Raw genomic sequence first — 18,476 nt, 5'->3', positions numbered from 1 at the left:
GCAATCAGGAATAAAACTGAAACATGCAAAAACAACATGATCACAAATACCATGGATGAGGAGGACATAAGAACATTTAGCAATCCACCCTGAACAATCGTACGATTCCCTCTTTGTAGAAACTATTTTTTTGCAAATGCATTACTTTCCGCTCTATAGTAAAAGTATTCTTTATTTACTTTTTCTATATTATTTTGCATCATATATGGTAATTAGTGAGAACCTCATTTTGCTTTTAGGTATTTATACTTTTGTAACAACTCCAAGTTTGCGGATGACACAAAGCTGGGTGGCAGTGTGAGCTGCGATGAGGATGCTATGAGGCTGCAGGGTGACTAGGATAGGTTGGGTGAATAGGCAGATGCTTGGCAGATGCAGTTTCATGTGGATACATCTGATCCACAAGAAGGCTGATTATTATCTGAATGGTGTCAGATTAGGAAAAGGGGATGTGTAATGAGACCTAGGTGTCCTTGTACATCAGTCGCTGAAAGTAAGCATGCTGGTACAGCAGACAGTGAAGAAAGCTAATGGCATGCTGGCCTTCATAACAAGAGGATTTGAGTATATGAGCAAGGAGGTCCTACTGCAGTTGTACAGGGCCCCGGTGAGACCACACCTGGAGTGGTCAGTTAGGGCAGTTTTGTTCTCCTAATTTGAGGAAGGACATTCGTGCTAATGTGGGAGTGCAGCGTAGGTTCACCAGGTTAATTCCCGAGATGGCGGGACTGACATATGATGAAAGAATGGATCGACTGGGCTTATATTCATTGGAATTTAGAAGGATGAAAGGAGATCTTATAGAAATATAAAATTCTTAAGGGATTGGACAGGCTAGATGTAGGAAACAAATTTCCGATGTTGGGGGAGTCCAGAACCAGGAGTCATAGTTTAAGAATAAGGGGTAGGCCATTTACGACTGAGATGAGGAGAAACTTTTTCAACCAGAGAGTTGTGAATCTGTGGAATCCTCTGCCACAGAGGTAGTGGACGCCAATTCACTGAATTGTATTCAAAGGATAGTTAGATATAGCTCTTAGGGCTGACGGAATCAAGGAACATGGGGAGAAAGCAGGAACAGGGTACTGTTTCTGGATGATCAGCCATGATCATATTGAATGGTCGTGCTGGCTCGAAGGGCCGAATGGCCTACTCCTGCACCTCTATGTTTTTCAGTTTCTATGTTTCTATCATCTTAAGGAAATGAAACATGTGACCACGTGGGTTTCCTCTGGGTGCTCTGGTTTCCTCCCACATCCAAAAGATCAGTATTTTTGTAGGTTAATTGGCCTCTATAAATTACCCCTGTGTGTAGGGAGAAGATGTGAATGTGGGATAACATTGGGAATCAGAAGAAAGGTTCTGACCCAAAATATCACCTATCCATATCCAGGGATGCTGCCTGACCCACTGAGTTATTCCAGCATTTTGTGTCTATATCTGGGGTAACATAGAACTAGTTTTAACGGGTTAACGATGGTCGCCAAGGACTCGGTGGGATATAGGGCATGTTATCACACGATATCTTTCAACCAATTCAATCAAACTATTATTCTTCTTATTCAGGTGCAATGTCTCTCCTAGTTACATGATTCATTCCTAAAGGGAATTGGTCATCGCCCAATCTCACAGTGAAATCTCTTGTCTCTCTTTAAAAATCAGTCAAAGTAACTCTCTGCCTCAGTGGAGGCCAGTTCTCTGGATAATTTCAAGAGAGAGCTAGATAGGGCTCGTAAAGATAGCAGAGTCAGGGGATATGGGGAGAGGGCGAGCCTGCATCGCCATTCAATATGATCATGGCTGATCATCCAACCGCCATGATCTCATTTAATGGCGGACAAGATCTTTCCTGGTCCAAGAACACTAACGCAATTATCAAAAAAGCTCATCAGCGCCTCTACTTCCTGAGAAGATTACGGAGAGTCGGATTGTCCAGGAAGACTCTCTCTAACTTCTACAGGTGCACAGTCGAGAGCATGCTGACCGGTTGCATCGTGGCTTGGTTCGGAAATTTGAGCGCCCTGGAGAGGAAAAGACTACAAAAAGTCGTAAACACTGCCCAGTCCATCATCGGCTCTGACCTTCCTTCCATCGAGGGGATTTATCGCAGTCGCTGCCTCAAAAAGGCTGGCAGTATCATCAAAGACCCACACCATCCTGGCCACACACTCATCTCCCTGCTACCTTCAGGTAGAAGGTACAGGAGCCTGAAGACTGCAACAACCAGGTTCAGGAATAGCTACTTCCCCTCAGCCGTCAGGCTATTAAACCTGGCTCGGACAAAACTCTGATTATTAGCAACCACTTTCTGTTATTTGCACTACCAGTTTATTTATTCATGTGTGTATATATTTATATCATGGTATATGGACACATTTATCTGTTTTGTAGTAAATGCCTACTATTTTCTGTGTGCTTAAGCAAAGCAAGAATTTCATTGTCCTATACAGGGACACATGACAATAAACTCACTTGAACTTGAACTTGAACTTGATCTCATTTAATGGCGGTGCTGGCTTGAAGGGCCGAATGGCCTACTCCTGCACCTTTTGCCTATTGTCTATTGTCTATTGTCTGAATCATCAATATAAAAAGAAGCATGTTCTTTTGCTGCATATTGACGAAACATTTTCTATTTAGTATACACAGTTTCATCTGCAGAGTGTCAGTTGTAAGCCTTTTTCCATTTAACCTTTTTTTTTTGTAAGGATATAAAGCCCAAAGTGAGCTTCACTGAACACAAAAGAGAAGTTTACAGTTGAATGATCAAGACTGCAAGGGTCCAGTGAAAGGCTCCAGCCACAAAATCACATCATGAAAGTTAGCACATTGACATCCCATTAGGTTTTCATGATGACTTGGTACCAGGACCAATAAGACCCATGTCTTAAGGTAAAGCATTGATTTCAGTTTGAGTTCAGGTTCAGGGAAATGAACAAAATGTAGGATTACAAAATACTAAAAGAATCAAAAGGTTTAATACCTTTGTAATGAAGTTCACTTACAGCATTTTAATGGCCTTTCCTTCTTTTTTATTAAATTGGCTTGTTTAAGTATTCTCACTCTGTCTTTAACTGACAAGAGATTCTTACAACTGACTTCATTAACCGCAATAAGCTCAATGGCATAGAAACATAGAAACATAGAAATTAGGTGCAGGAGTAGGCCATTCGGCCCTTCGAGCCTGCACCGCCATTCAATATGATCATGGCTGATCATCCAACTCAGTATCCCGTACCTGCCTTCTCTCCATACCCTCTGATCCCCTTAGCCACAAGGGCCACATCTAACTCCCTCTTAAATATAGCCAATGAACTGGCCTCGACTACCCTCTGTGGCAGGGAGTTCCAGAGATTTACCACTCTCTGTGTGAAAAAAGTTCTTCTCATCTCGGTTTTAAAGGATTTCCCCCTTATCCTTAAGCTGTGACCCCTTGTCCTGGACTTCCCCAACATCGGGAGCAATCTTCCTGCATCTAGCCTGTCCAACCCCTTAAGAATTTTGTAAGTTTCTATAAGATCCCCTCTCAATCTCCTAAATTCTAGAGAGTATAAACCAAGTCTATCCAGTCTTTCTTCATAAGACAGTCCTGACATCCCAGGAATCAGTCTGGTGAACCTTCTCTGCACTCCCTCTATGGCAATAATGTCCTTCCTCAGATTTGGAGACCAAAACTGTACGCAATACTCCTAGCATCCTCCTCACAACTAACACTGCCCCCCAGCTTAGTGTCATCCGCAAACTTGGAGATAGTGCCTTCAATTCCCTCATCCAGATCATTAATATATATTGTAAATAGCTGGGGTCCCAGCACTGAGCCTTGCGGTACCCCACTAGTCACTGCCTGCCATTGTGAAAAGGACCCGTTTACTCCTACTCTTTGCTTCCTGTTTGCCAGCCAGTTCTCTATCCACATCAATACTGAACCCCCAATGCCGTGTGCTTTAAGTTTGTAAACTAATCTCTTATGTGGGACCTTGTCGAAAGCCTTCTGGAAGTCCAGATACACCACATCCACTGGTTCTCCCCTATCCACGCTACTAGTTACATCCTCGAAAAATTCTATAAGATTCGTCAGACATGATTTACCTTTTGTAAATCCATGCTGACTTTGTCCAATGATTTCACCACTTTCCAAATGTGCTGCTATCCCATCTTTAATAACTGACTCTAGCAGTTTCCCCACTACCGATGTTAGACTAACTGGTCTGTAATTCCCCGTTTTCTCTCTCCCTCCCTTCTTAAAAAGTGGGGTTACGTTTGCTACCCGCCAATCCTCAGGAACTACTCCAGAATCTAAAGAGTTTTGAAAGATTATTACTAATGCATGATCAAGACATTTAGTTTTTTTTTTGTTAAAATGATATCTGTCCAATATGATATGCAACAACTTCTTAGCATAGGATAAGTATAATTGTTAAATATGACAAAATGTTTTTGATATTTTGAATGATATTTCATATGGTCATTTCTCAGAAACCGTTAAATTTTACCATTATTATAATATTTTCAACCTTATTTCACAAATAAGTCATTTTCACAAACTTAACTTAAAATTGTAGGGAATTCTATGATATCAAAATTAAATTCCCAAATTATTCAGTGCTGCAGTTGGTAGAGCTGCTGCCTCACAGCAACAGAGACCCAGGATCGATCTTGACCTTGGGTGCTGTCTGTGTGGAGTTTGCAGGTTCTCCATGTAACTGTGTGTCATTCCTCAGGTGCTCTGGTTTTCTCCCACATCCCAAAGATATGTGGGTTTGTAAGTTAACTGGCCTCTATAAATTGTTCTTGGTGTGTAGGGAGTGGATGAGAAAGTGGAATAACATAGAACTAGCATGGACGGGTGATCGACGGTCAGCGTGGGATCTGTGGGCATCTATTTCAATACAGTTTCTCCAAACTATTTAAAATGTGAATATTAAGGCATTTATTTACAAGAATGACAAGTGGAGAACCTATATTTGCAGATTCCCTAAATTAATATTTTCAAAATTACATAAATCTTTGAATTTGCACTGAGACTCAATCAGTGGCATGTGTAAGGAACGGGCATGAGGAGGAATACAGGAACTTGACCAGTGCCTTCTGTGCCTGGAGTAAAGAGAACTGTCTCATCCTGAACACAGCTAAGACTAAAGAGATGGTGGTTAACTTTGGCAGGTCCAAGCTCCCCCTTCAGCCGGTTAACGCTGCAGAGGCAGGCATTGAGGTGGTGCAGACATATAAACACCTTGGAGTGCACCTGGATAACAAACTGGACTGGTCTGTCAACTCTGACACCCTCTACAAAAAAGGCCAGAGCAGACTCTTTTTCCTCAGAAGGCTCAAATCCTTCAATGTGCGTAATGATATGCTGCACATGGTTTACAACACTGTGGTTGCAAGTGTTATTTTCTACGCTGTTGTCTGCTGGGGCAACAGCATTAGTGAAAAAAACAACAGGAAGCTGGACAAACTGGTTAAACGAGCTAGCTCAGTGCTGGAGGGGAGAGTGGACTCTGGGATGGATGTGCTTGTGAGGCTTATGAGGCGCAAGGTGCAGGTCATCCTGAAAAACCCCGGGCACCCCCTCCATGTAATTCTGGAGCGTCAAAAGAGCACTCGGAACAACAACCTATCCCTGCGCTGTAGAACGGAGCGATTCAGGAGATCCTTCACCCCTGCAACCATTAGATTTTATAATTCGGACCGCTAGGCTGTAGGGGGATGCATTTTTGCATTTTTAAATTTTAAATTGTTAATTATTGGTCTTTTTAAGTATTTATTGCTCTCAGGTAGTGTCCACATTGTATTTTCTGTCTGCGTTCGTTCTGAATGTGTGAGTTTGTTGGTTGGGGGCCTCTGGACATCTGAATTTCCCTGAGGGGATCAATAAAGTATTTATTATTATTATAATATTATTATTATTATTATTATTATTATTATTATTATTATTATTATTATTATTATTATTATTATATTATTATTATTATTATTATTATTATTATTATTATTATTATTATTATTATTATTATTATTATTATTATTATTATTATTATTATTATTAAGAATTGCATAAAATAGGCCACTTTGTATCTGTAAATTTCTAATTTCCCAAGGCCTCTGACATGAGCATATTTTTCAGTTAGAGGGAGTACAGAGAAGGTTCACCAGACTGATTCCTGGGATGTCAGGACTTTCATATGAAGAAAGACTGGATAGACTCGGCTTGTACTCGCTAGAATTTAGAAGATTGAGGGGGATCTTATAGAAACTTACAAAATTCGTAAGGGGTTGGACAGGCTAGATGCAGGAAGATTGTTCCCGATGTTGGGGAAGTCCAGAACAAGGGGTCACAGTTTAAGGATAAGGGGGAAATATTTTAGGACCGAGATGAGAAAGGCATTTTTCACACACAGAGTGGTGAATCTCTGGAATTCTCTGCCACAGAGGTAGTTGAGGCTAGTTTATTGGCTATAATTAAGAGGGAGTTAGATGTGGCCCTTGTGGCTAAAGGTATCAGGGGGTATGGAGAGAAGGCAGGTACAGGATACTGAGTTGGATGATCAGCCACGATCATATTGAATGGCAGTGCAGGCTCGAAGGGCCGAATGGCCTACACCTGCACCTATTTTCTATGTTTTCTATGTTTCTAAAATGTGCGCATAATTAAGTGTTATCTTTATTCAATAATGTATAGCCATATTTACAATGAAATTAAAAGCTAGTTCAAAATAATTACACATTTACAGCTGTTTTTGCACATAATGCTTCAGGAGGCATCAAATGCAGAATTGTTGATTTTTTTCTAAAAATCCAAAGAAACTCATCTATTTTCAAAATGTTCAACATATAGGCCAAGAAATTCCACAGAGGCTTTCCAGCCTGTGATATTCCATCATGTTCAAGGCCGGGGACTTTGTGGCGTTGGGTCTTACCTGAGAAGCATCTCATACAAAATCTTACCTTTTGAGCTCCCACCCTCGTGGGGAATGAAAATTGCTGAGGATGTGAGTTTGGAAAAAGATTAGAAGGCAAGTGAAAATAAAACGGGGATGGAAAATCACAGTGTGGAAGTGAATTGCAGGTAGGGAGAACTGGAAAAAGAGGACCACTCTGGATTCCACAACTGTGCCCAAGTAATATCAGGGACATTTCGAACAATCTTAAAGAAGATCGTAACCCTTTAGTTGAGATGTACACAGAACAGAAGTGGTATAAAAACGAGCATGCTCACCAGCCTTCTTACCTGAAGACATCATATGCAACAAGGACCTATCTAATTTATAGAAACTGGCATATAAAGCATCCAGACACATTTTTTATTATTTCTACTGCACATGCGCAAAAATAAATACAATGGAATAGAATCCCTGCATTATTTCACTACATTTTTTAAGGTCATGACAACTGTAATCGAAGTGAGGACAGTACAATTCAGCTGTTTTAGCATTCCAGTCGAGTTGAGTTTAGTTTAGTTTAGAGATACAGCATGGAAACAGGCCCTTCGGCCCACTGAGTTCACACCGACCAACAATCCTGCGCCCTAACCCTATCCTACACACACTATGGACAATTTACAATTTTACCAAGCCAATTAGCTTACAAACCTGTACGTCTTTGGAGTGTGGGAGGAAACTGGAGCACTCGGAGAAAACCCACGTACGTCATGGGGAGAATGTACAAACTCCGTACAGACAAGCACCCGTAGTCAGGATCGAACCCGGGTCTCTGGTGCTTTATGGCAGCAACTCTATTGCTTCACCACTGTGCCACCCTGTCAATTATATTCTCTGCTGCCTGTTGTTAGGAGTCAGCTGTGAAATTATTTTTAGGCAGAATTTATTCAGTTATTGCTGGCAGTCTTCTTCTTTTTAATTACGTGGGGATTCTAAATCAGAAAGGTCACAAAATAACTGGAGTTGGAAAAAGAGGTTTTAAGTGGGATGTACACAAAAATGCTGGAGAAACTCAGCGGGTGCAGCAGCATCTATAAGGGGCGAAGGAAATAGGCAACGTTTCGGGCCGAAACCCTTCTTCAGACTGACGGGGGTGGCGGGGAGAAGGAAGGAAAAAGGAAGAGGAGGAGCCCGAGGGCTGAGGGATGGGAGGAGACAGCCCAAGAGCTGAGGAAAGGGAGGAGACAGCAAGGGCTAACAAAATTGGGAGAATTCAATGTTCATGCCCGCAGGATGCAGACTCCCCAAGCGGAATATGAGGTGCTGTTCCTCCAATTTCCGGTGTTGCTCACTCTGGCCATGGAGGAGACCCAGGACAGAGAGGTCGGACGGGGAATGGGAGGGGGAGTTGAAGTGGTGAGTCATTGGGAGGTCAGGTAGGTTCTTGCGGACCGAGCGGAGGTGTTCGGCGAAACGATCGCCCAGCCTCCGCTTAGTCTCACCGATGTAGATCAGCTGACATCTAGAGCAGCGGATGCAATAGATGAGGCTGGAGGAGATACAGGTGAACCTCTGTCGCACCTGGAACGACTGCTTGTGTCCTGAATGGAGTCGAGGGGGGAGGTAAAGGGACAGGTGTTGCATCTCTTGCGGTTGCAATGGAAAGTGCCCGGGGAGGGGGTGGTACGGGAGCGGTCTTTGCGGAAGGCAGACATGGGGGAGATGGGAAGATGTGGCGAGTAGTGGGGTCACGTTGGAGGTGGCGAAACTGACGGAGGATTACTTGTTGTATTTGACGGCTGGTGAGGTGAAAGGTGAGGACTAAGGGGACTCTGCCCTTGTTGCGAGTGCGGGGATGGGGAGAGAGAGCAGTGTTGCGGGGTATGGAAGAGACCCTGGTGCGGGATGAATATATGGGATTGAGGTTAAGTGAGGGAAGATGACTGGACTTAAAGCTGACACTACATAAAGTGTAAAATGTCCTATCCAAGTGTGCAACATTTCAAAATAAATATAATTTAAGCTGCATTCGGTCATTTACATACACCTCTCCACCCCGTGTGTACTCTAATTGAAAATACATACCATCCTTAGAGAGTGAGTGAGGGCTGGTAATATCATAGTCCATCCTTCTTGACAGAGTTATTGACTTGGACTTCAGCATACTGAACAAAATACATGATTTGTCTGTCTACTGTCCAATTATGTCAAAATCTGCCAGGAGTGACTCAATCACTGTGTGTCTTTTAGATGGGGTTGTGCAGAGGGTGGTGTAATCAGTAAAGAGATCAATGCAGGCTTTGATAAATCAACTCCAATAGCATCAATGAAGATGAGAAATAGCAAGGCCATGCATGAGTGATAACCACATACATGTTGAAATTGAAGCCAAATATAGTCAGCACAACACTTTCTGTCCTCTGGGAAAGATGCATATTTATTTTGATACATGTAAGGAAAATGATGATAGGGCTGGTCTGGTATAGTTTATGAAAAGCACAGGATTTTTTTCTTTGTAGGGTGGCATGGTAGTGCAGCGGTAGATTTGCTGCCTTTCAACGCCAGAGACTCGGGTTCAATCCTGTCGACCAATGCTGTATGTACAGGATTTGTACGTTCTCCCCACCGGGTGGGTTTTTTCTGGGTGCTCCAGTTTCCTCCCACATTCCAAAGATGTAGGTTAATAGGCTTTCTTCAAGAAAATTTGTAAATTGTCCCTAGTGTGTGGGATAGTGCTAGTGTACAGGGCGATCGCTGGTTAGTCCGGACTCAGTGGGCCGAAGGGCCTGTTTCCACACTGGATCTCAGAACTAAACTAAACTAAATCCCAAAGGGAAAATAGACACAAAAAGCTGGAATAACTCAGCAGGTCAGTCAGCATCTCTGGAGAAAAGGATTAGGTGATGTTAATGATTGAGAGCCTTCTTCAGACTCAGAGGAAAGGGAAATGAAGGATATAGATGGTGACATAGAGAGATATAGAGTAAATGAATGAAAGATATGCAAAAAAGGAACAATGATAAAGGAAACAGGCCATTGTTAGCTGTGGGCTCGGTGAAAAGCAGGACGACAGTGAAACTAGTACAATTACTACGGTGGGGGAGGGATGGAGAGAGAGGGGATGCAAAGGTTATTTGAAGTTAGAGAAATCAATATTCATACCGCAGGATTTTAAGCTGCCTAAGCAAAATATGAAGTGCTGCTCCTTCAATTTACATTTGACCTCACTCTGACAATGGAGGAGGCCCAGGGCAGAAAGGTCAGAGTGGGAATGGGAAGGGGAGTTAAAGTGTTTGGAAACCGGGAGACCACGTAGGCCCAGGCGAGCAGAGCAAAGGTCTTCCTTCCTACACTTTAATCCCAAAGGGTACTGTTTTAACATTATTAGGGCAACTTGGTGACACAGCAGTTAATATTGTTACCAAATTGTTACAGTGGCTTGGCTTTGATCCTGATCTCAGCTGCTGTCAAAGATTCATACAGCACAGAAATAGGCTCTTCAGCCCATCGGGTCTGTGCAAGCATCAGGCACCCATGTTAAACTATCCTTCATAAATCCCGTTTTACATTCCCCGCTTTTCCATCAAAACCCGCTGATCCTACACACCCCCCAGGGCATTTAAGGTCACCAATGAACTTACCAAATTCCCTATCATTGGGTTGTAGGCAGAGACTGAAAGATTTGAAAGAAACATACAGAGCTATGGAGTACATGCAAACTGCACTGGAGAGCACTAGAGGTCAGGATTAAACTCAGGATGCTGGAACTGTGAAGTGGCGGCTCTACTAGTTGTGCCTGTTCTCATGCTCTCTCCGTGACTAAGTGGATTTCATACAAGTGCTTCAGTTCTTCCCACATCCCAAAGGCAAATTAATTGGTCGGTTAATTAGCTTCTGCGAATTATCCCGAGTGTTGGTGAATGGTAGGAAAGAGAATGGGTTGTATGGAGATAGATGGGGGGAAGGGATAGATGAGATTGCTCTGACAGTAAGTGCAGATTTGATGAGCTGAATGGCTTCCTATGTCACCACAATTATTTAAAGTGATTTTTAAGGCCCAGATTGACAGATTCTTAATTGGTAAGGGTGTCAGGTGTTATGGGGAGAAGGCAGGAGAATGGGGTTGAGAGGGAGGGATAGATCAGCTATATTTGAATGGCGGAGTAGGCTTGGTGGGCTGAATGGCCTAATTTTGCTCCGATAACTTATGAACTCATGGACATGATAATTGTTGGACCCCAAAAGAACCAAATGAAATGACAGCATTGGCAGAGAAGGCGTTGAGGCTTGATGGTCACAGTGGAAGTGTGCTTACTACAAGGAATGCGGGCACAGATCCAGTTTTAACAAATAAAATGGAAGATACTTCTGGATGTGAAATGATCTGCTCAGTTGCTGAGAACAGGAGATAGTTTGCTTCTGAGCAGTTGCCTTCAATCTGTCCAAAGTATTTGATGTACATGTATAGCGAGTCGGCAGAGGAAGGTCAGGCACACTGTCAGTTAGCTGGTTAGTTACTTGGAATGGATTGTCTTGGCCAACAAAAACAATGGAAACTGTTGGATTCAGAGGAAAACTGCTTTTTTCATCAATACTTTGGAACCCAAGGGATGAATAGCTCAGAAAGTTGTAATGGTGCTCAAACCAGCAGCTTACTTTAATTTCAGTTTTAAAGATACAGCACGGTAATAAGCTCTTCAGCCCTGAGTTCATGCTGACCATCGATCACCGTTCACATTAGTTCTGTGTTATTCCACTTTCTCATCCATTCCCTACACACTAGGGGCAATTTACAGGGGCTAATAACCTACAAACATGCACGTCTTTGGGATGTTAGAGGAAACCAGAGCATCCAGTGGAAACCCATACGGCCACAGGGAGAACGTGTAAACTCCACACAGACAGCACCCGACGTGACTTGGACAGGTTGGGTGAGTGGGCAGATGCATGACAGATGCAGTTTAATGTGGATAAATGTGAGGTTATCCACTTTGTTAACAAAAACAGGAAGGAAGATTATTATCTAAATGGTGTCAAGTTCGGAAAACGGGATCTGGGGATCCTTGTTCATCAGTCAATGAAAGTAAGCATGCAGGTACAGCAGGTAGTGATGAAAGCGAATGGCATGTTGGCCTTCATAACAAGAGGAGTTGAGTATAGGAGCAAAGTGGTCCTTCTGCAGTTGTACCACCATAGCCGGGGACTTCAACAAAGCCAACCTGAAGAAATCGCTCCCTAACTTATACCAACATGTCTCCTGCAGCACCAGAGGATCAAACACCCTTGATCACTGCTACACAACCATCAAAGACGCCTATCGCTCTATCCCTCGCCCTCACTTCGATAAATCCGATGATGCTGCTTCTTCCTGCCTACAAACACCAATTGAAGAGCGCACCCCAGAGGTGAGGACTGTGCAGAGCTGGTTGGGAGGGGAGGGGGCAGAGGAACAACTGCAGGACTGTTTGGGGTCTGTAGACTGGGCAATGTTCAGGGACTTAGCAACGGACCTGAATGAATACGCCACAGTCGTTACAGACTTCTTTAAGAAATGTGTGGAGGACTGCATCCCAACAAAAACCTTCCAAGTGTTTTCTAACCAGAAGCCCTGGATGAGCCATGAGATCCGCACTCTTCTGAAGTCCAGATCCCAGGCATTCAGGTCTGGAGATACAGAGGTCTATAAGAAGTGCATTTACGACTTTGGTAAGGCCATTAAAAAGCCAAAAGGGACTTCTGCTCTAAGCTGGAGGATGAGACGGATGTTCGGCAACTGTGGCAGGCCTTGAATGCCATCACCTCCCACAAGGCAAAATCAGAAGGCAGCTCAATTGTCAGCGAAGCATCACTCCCTGACGAGCTCAATGCATTTTACGCATGCTTTGATAGGGAGAACACTGATGTGCCTTCCCGAGCTCCCATTCGCTGTGATGGTATTTCAGTCACAGTCACAGAGGCCGACATCAGAAGGTCTTTCAGGGGGGTGAACCCTCGGAAGGCGCCTGGACCTGATGGCATACCCGGTCGTGTTCTAAAAACCTGTGCGGACCAACTGGCTGGAGTTTTTATGGACATTTTCAACCTCTCACTTCTGAGGTCTGAGGTCCCCACCTGCTTTAAAAGGGCATCAATAATACCAAGGGCCCAAGAAGAGCAAGGTGACGTGCCTCAATGACTATCGACCAGTGGCACTAACGTCTGTGGTGATGAAGTGCTTTGAGAGGTTGATTATGGCGCATATCAACTACTACCTCGACAAGAACATCGACCCACTGCAGTTCGCTTACCGCCACAACAGATCAACAGTGCATGCAATCTCACTGGCTCTCCACTACACTTGGACAACAAAAACTCATATGTCAGGCTGTTATTCATTGACTACAGCTCGGCATTTAATACAATCATCCCCTCCAAGCTGATTACCAAGCTCTCAGATCTGGGTCTCTGCGCATCCCTCTGTAATTGGATCCTCGACTTCCTCATCCACAGACCAGTCTGTCCATATTGGTGGAAATGTGTCATCCTCGATAACAATCAGCATGGGAGCACCTCAAGGCTGCATGCTCAGCCCTCTGCTTTACTCACTCTATACTCATGACTGCGTAACCGGACATAGAGTGAACCCCATCATCAAGTTCGCCGACGACACCACTGTGGGACGAATCACTGATGGGGCCGAGTCAGAGTATTGATGTTAGATTGACCGATTGACCAAATGGTGCCAGCACAATAACCTGGCTCTCAACACCAGCAAAACCAAGGAACTGATTGTGGACTTTGGAAGGGGTAGGATAGGGACCCACAATCCCGTTTATATCAAAGGGACGATGGTGGAAAGGGTCAAGAACTACACATTCCTGGGCGGCACATTTCCGAAGATCTTTCCTGGTCCCAGCATACTGATGCAATTATAAAGAAAGCACATCAGCGCCTCTACTTCCTGAGAAGATTACAGAGAGTCAGTATGTCAAAGAGGACTCTCTCAAACTTCTACAGGTGCACAGTAGAGAGCATGCTGACCGGTTGCATCGTGGCTTGATTCGGCAACTTGAGCATCCAGGAGTGGAAAAGAATGCAGAAAGTTGTGACCACTGCCCAATCGGCTCTGAGCAAAGATACTAGAAGAGCAAGATAGACCACTAGGCGAAAAAGCCGTAGTTAGTCATGGGCGACATGGGTAATTTTTCTCGCGCCATTTTGGGAATCAAATATATGATTTTTTTAAAAATCGGCTTCAGTCATGGCGTCCACATCTACAAGCGTAACGAGCTGTTCTGCTATAAAGTGCTCAAATGAGCGACCCGACCTGTCTTTCTTCAGGTTCCCCACAAAAGACGAAAGGTAAGAAAAAAATTATTAATTTCTGTCGTGTGACCTGCCCAATCTCTTCCTATAGCTCAGATCGCGGAGCCTGAGGTCGCTAGATGAAGAGCTCTGATCGCTGGCCCGCGGACTATAACATGCTGAAGCCTTGGTCTGCGGAGCTTCTAGTCGCGGGTGCATCGTGCACTTTCCCTCGCGGAGTCTGGGATTCCTCACAGGAGAAGAGCTCTGACCGGTTGCCCTCGGCCAATAACATCATGAAGTCCCAGTCTCCGGTAGGAAGCGGCTGATTCGGGACCTCCAAGCCGTGGAGTTCCTGAATCGGCTTGTGTTTAAGCCGCTTTGGAATGATGTTTAAAATATAGGTAACAACGACATGCGACGAGGAGCACACATTAAAGTTTTAATCTCCTTCTCAATGTATGATGAATGTAACATATACAATTCTATTCGTATGATCCCAACAATGTATTATATTATATGACATCATGTTTTGGTACATGAGCAAGTTATTAGAAAGTCTTCTTTTATAGGTCTAGACTTACCACGATGATAAAGGTAGAAATACTGGAGAATTTCTCCAGCATTTTTGTCTACCTTCGATTTTCCAGCATCTGCAGTTCCTTCTTAAACAATGATAAAGGTATCAATTTTTACACTGCTGTACATTTTTGGTTTTGTTCTTGTTGTAAGGCATGCATGCTAGTGTAAGCTCTTCTACATTTATGATAAATTGACCTATTAGAGGAAAAATGCATCTTCAATATACATCTCTCCACACCCCTGAAAACAATTGCATTTAAGTGACATATCATCCATTGCGCAGGTATGTGGTTATAATCACATTTGTTCTTATGTTAATTCTATATGATATTTTACTGTAATTTCAGATGTCGACAGGATCTCCCTGAAGAAAATACACTGGCTTACATCGCAGATCACATCTGTCGCAGAAACATCACTTTACATGAACTATCCTCAAAAAACATCACTTTATATGAACCATCCTTTTTTCAAAATTTAGCAACTTAAATGGTGATGCGTCTTCATTGCCGAGAAATACGGTGACTCATTTCCCTCAAATATATGTTAGATTTTCCTCAAATATATGTTAAATTAAAAATTAAACTATGGTAGCAATGCACGGTATTCATGTCTAAAGCTCGCACTTGTGCATCAATGTAGGTATGTATACATTTCATTACACTAATATAGAATGAAAAATATCTTGGCATGTGTCATTGATATTTTATTCACAATATTAGGATTTTAGAGGAGAGAGAGAGAGAGAGAGAGAGAGAGAGAGAGAGAGAGAGAGAAAGAGAAAGAGAAAGAGAGAGAGAGAGAGAGAGAGAGAGAGAGAGAGAGAGAGAGAGAGAGAGAGAGAGAGAGAGAGAGAGAGAGAGAGAGAGAGAGAGAGGTTGAAAGAAAGAAAAAAAGGTTCAACAAATAAATAGAGATCACAAGAAGGAAACTAGAGAAATATATATATGTGTGTGTTATATATATATATATATACATATATATCACACATATATATTTGCATCATATATATATAATGAATATATGTGTGTGTGTGTGTGTATATAAGAAACTAGAGAAATATGTATGTGTGTTATATAATTATATACATCAATATCACATTTATATATGTGTGTGCATCATATATATATATAATATATATACGTGTTTATAATATATAAATATAGACAAATATATTTGCCTTTATGGCTTATGTTCCTTATATCTTGTAGGCAAAAATAATAAAGGAAAATATAATTGCCTTTATGGCTTATGTACCACCAGGGGCGCCGCATTGATGGCAGCCTCTGCCTACAGTCTGCCCGTGTTTCTATTTAAAAAATTTTTTAGTCTGTTTTAAAAGTGTGTTTTGGAGGTTTCTTTAGTTTTTCCATGTGGGGGAGGGGGGTAGGGTCAGGGGGGAGCCGTTTCCCAGTCACTTCCTGGCGAGGATGTGACTATTTTCCGAGTCTCCTGGATTGGCGCGGCCTATCCTGCCGGAGACCGGGGACCGGACCAGAACTTCAGCAGCTGCGCAGCACTGGATTCACCACGGAGCGGGTGATGACTTATCTGGATCGCCGTTAGAAGCTCTGGAGTGTTGGGCCTGCTGCTTCAACATCGCAGAGTCCTGGGACCCTTTGCCGAGGGCTGCCAGCGTGAATCTCCGCCCAGCGTGGCCTGTGGACTTCGGGAGCCGCGGACTCCGGTAGGAAGTGGCCGATTCGGATGTCCAAGCCGTTGAGGTGGTTCTCCCGTTCCGACGTTGGAGTTCCATCATCCCGGCGAGAGGGCCTGAACATCGGGCCGCACGTAGCGGCGACTGCAAGGGTTTCGGAAGCCCCCCGGACCACGGGTGAACAACAGAGAACACAGAGGAGGATGACTGAATTTTGGAGCCTTCCCTCACAGTGGGAAACTTTGATTCTGCTCTGTGGGGATGTCTATGCTAAAGACTATCATGTTATGTGCTCTTTGTTATTCGTATGGCTGAATGGTGACCACACATTTCTTGTATCTTGTATCTTATGTCATCATGAGAATGGCTCATGTACATCATGAGTTGCTTTAAATCAAAGTTGCTTCTGATCCATGAGGAACTTTGAAATCTATTATCTCTATCTTGCCTCTCACACACAGAAACACACACATACCGTTCCCCCACCACACTGGTTAAACCAAAGATCATAGAATGCATATGGTCCAGTCCTTTCATTGCACATTGTTGCTCATTTTATACGCAGTTTCCCTTTTTTTTTTTTTTAAAGAAGCACCTTATTTATTATAAACAAAGATCATAAATGGTCTATCATAGAAGGCTAAAATAGACCAAGATAAACTGCAAAATCCAATGGACTGCCAGGATTAAACTGCGAGAGGCATAACGAAGATCGGAATTTTATTCCTAAAATGGCGGAAGTATTGTTCCGTTGCGTACTACACGTCAGTCCGTTGGATTTCGTAGGAGTGGTCTATCTTGCTCCTCTAGTGTCTTTGGCTCTGACCTCCCCACCATAGAAGGGATCTATCGCAGTCGCTGCCTCAAAAAGGCTGGCAACATCATCAAGGACCCACACCATCCTGGCCACACACTCATCTCTCCGCTATCATTGGGTAGAAGGTACAGGAGCCTGAAATCTGGTCAATCCAGGTTCAGGAACAGCTGCTTCCCCACAGCCATCAGACTATTAACCTCGCCAACAAACAGAGTCTGAACTGTAACAGCCTATTGCACATTTATCTGTTTATTTATATGTATATGCGTGGTCTATGTTATATAGACACACTGAACTGTTCTGTATTTATGCTTACAATATTCCGTTATGCTGCAGCAAGCAAGAATCTCATTGTCCTATCTGGGACACATGACAATAAACTCTCTTGACTTGACTTGAGACCACACCTGGAGTATTGTGTGCAGTTTAGGTCTCCAAATTTGAGGAAGGACATTCTTGCTGTAGAGGGAGTGCAGCGTAGGTTCACAAGGTTAATTCCCGGGATGGCGGGACTGTCATATGCTGAGAGAAAGGAGCGGCTGGGCTGGTATACTCTGGAATTTAGAAGGATGAGAGGATATCTTATTGAAACATATAAGATTATTAAAGGTTTGGATACGCTGGAGGCAGGAAACATGTTCCCGATGTTGGGGAAGTCCAGAACCAGGAGCCACAGTTTAAAAATAAAGGGTCAGCCATTTAGAACAGAGATGAAGAAACAGTTTTTCGCACAGAGAGTTGTGAATCTGTGGAATTCTCTGCCTCAGAGGGCGGTGGCGGCCGGTTCTCTGGATACTTCCAAGAGAGAGCTAGATAGGGCTCTTGAAGATAATAATAATAATATAATAATATATCTTTTATTGTCATTGCACGTCAGTGCAACGAGATTTAGTGTGCAGCTCCACTGATGTACAAGAAAGGTAAATATATACAATACATAAATAAGCAAGCTGAATTGATTGACGTGACCATCTGAGGGAGACTGTCCAAAGGGAGTGGGTGGGGGGGCACTCATTAGGGAGTCAGGGGATATGGGGAGAAGGCAGGAATGGGGTACTGATTGTGGATGATCAGCCATGATCACATTGAATGGCAGTGCTGGCTTGAAGGGCTGAATGGCCTACTTCTGCATCTATTGTCCATTGTCTATTGACGTTGCGATCGAACCCAGGTCTCTGACACTGGGAGGCAGCAGCTGTACCAGCTTCACCACTGTGCCACTTAATTTTTATCCTGCTCTGTCTCCAAAGCACTG

The 18,476-nt window shown here is 43.3% G+C and overlaps 1 protein-coding gene across 2 annotated transcripts in view; it reads right to left on the bottom strand.

Annotated features, from left to right (window-relative positions):
* Window positions 1–18,476, bottom strand: part of prdm6 (PR/SET domain 6) — a 228,440-nt gene that overhangs the window by 104,154 nt on the left and 105,810 nt on the right. The gene's annotated exons all lie outside the window — the stretch shown is intronic.

This window comes from Amblyraja radiata, chromosome 3 (genome assembly GCF_010909765.2).
Source record: "Amblyraja radiata isolate CabotCenter1 chromosome 3, sAmbRad1.1.pri, whole genome shotgun sequence".
Lineage (NCBI taxonomy): Eukaryota > Metazoa > Chordata > Chondrichthyes > Rajiformes > Rajidae > Amblyraja > Amblyraja radiata.
Note: the sequence above shows the minus strand (reverse complement) of the source record. Positions and strands in the feature narration are given on the sequence as shown.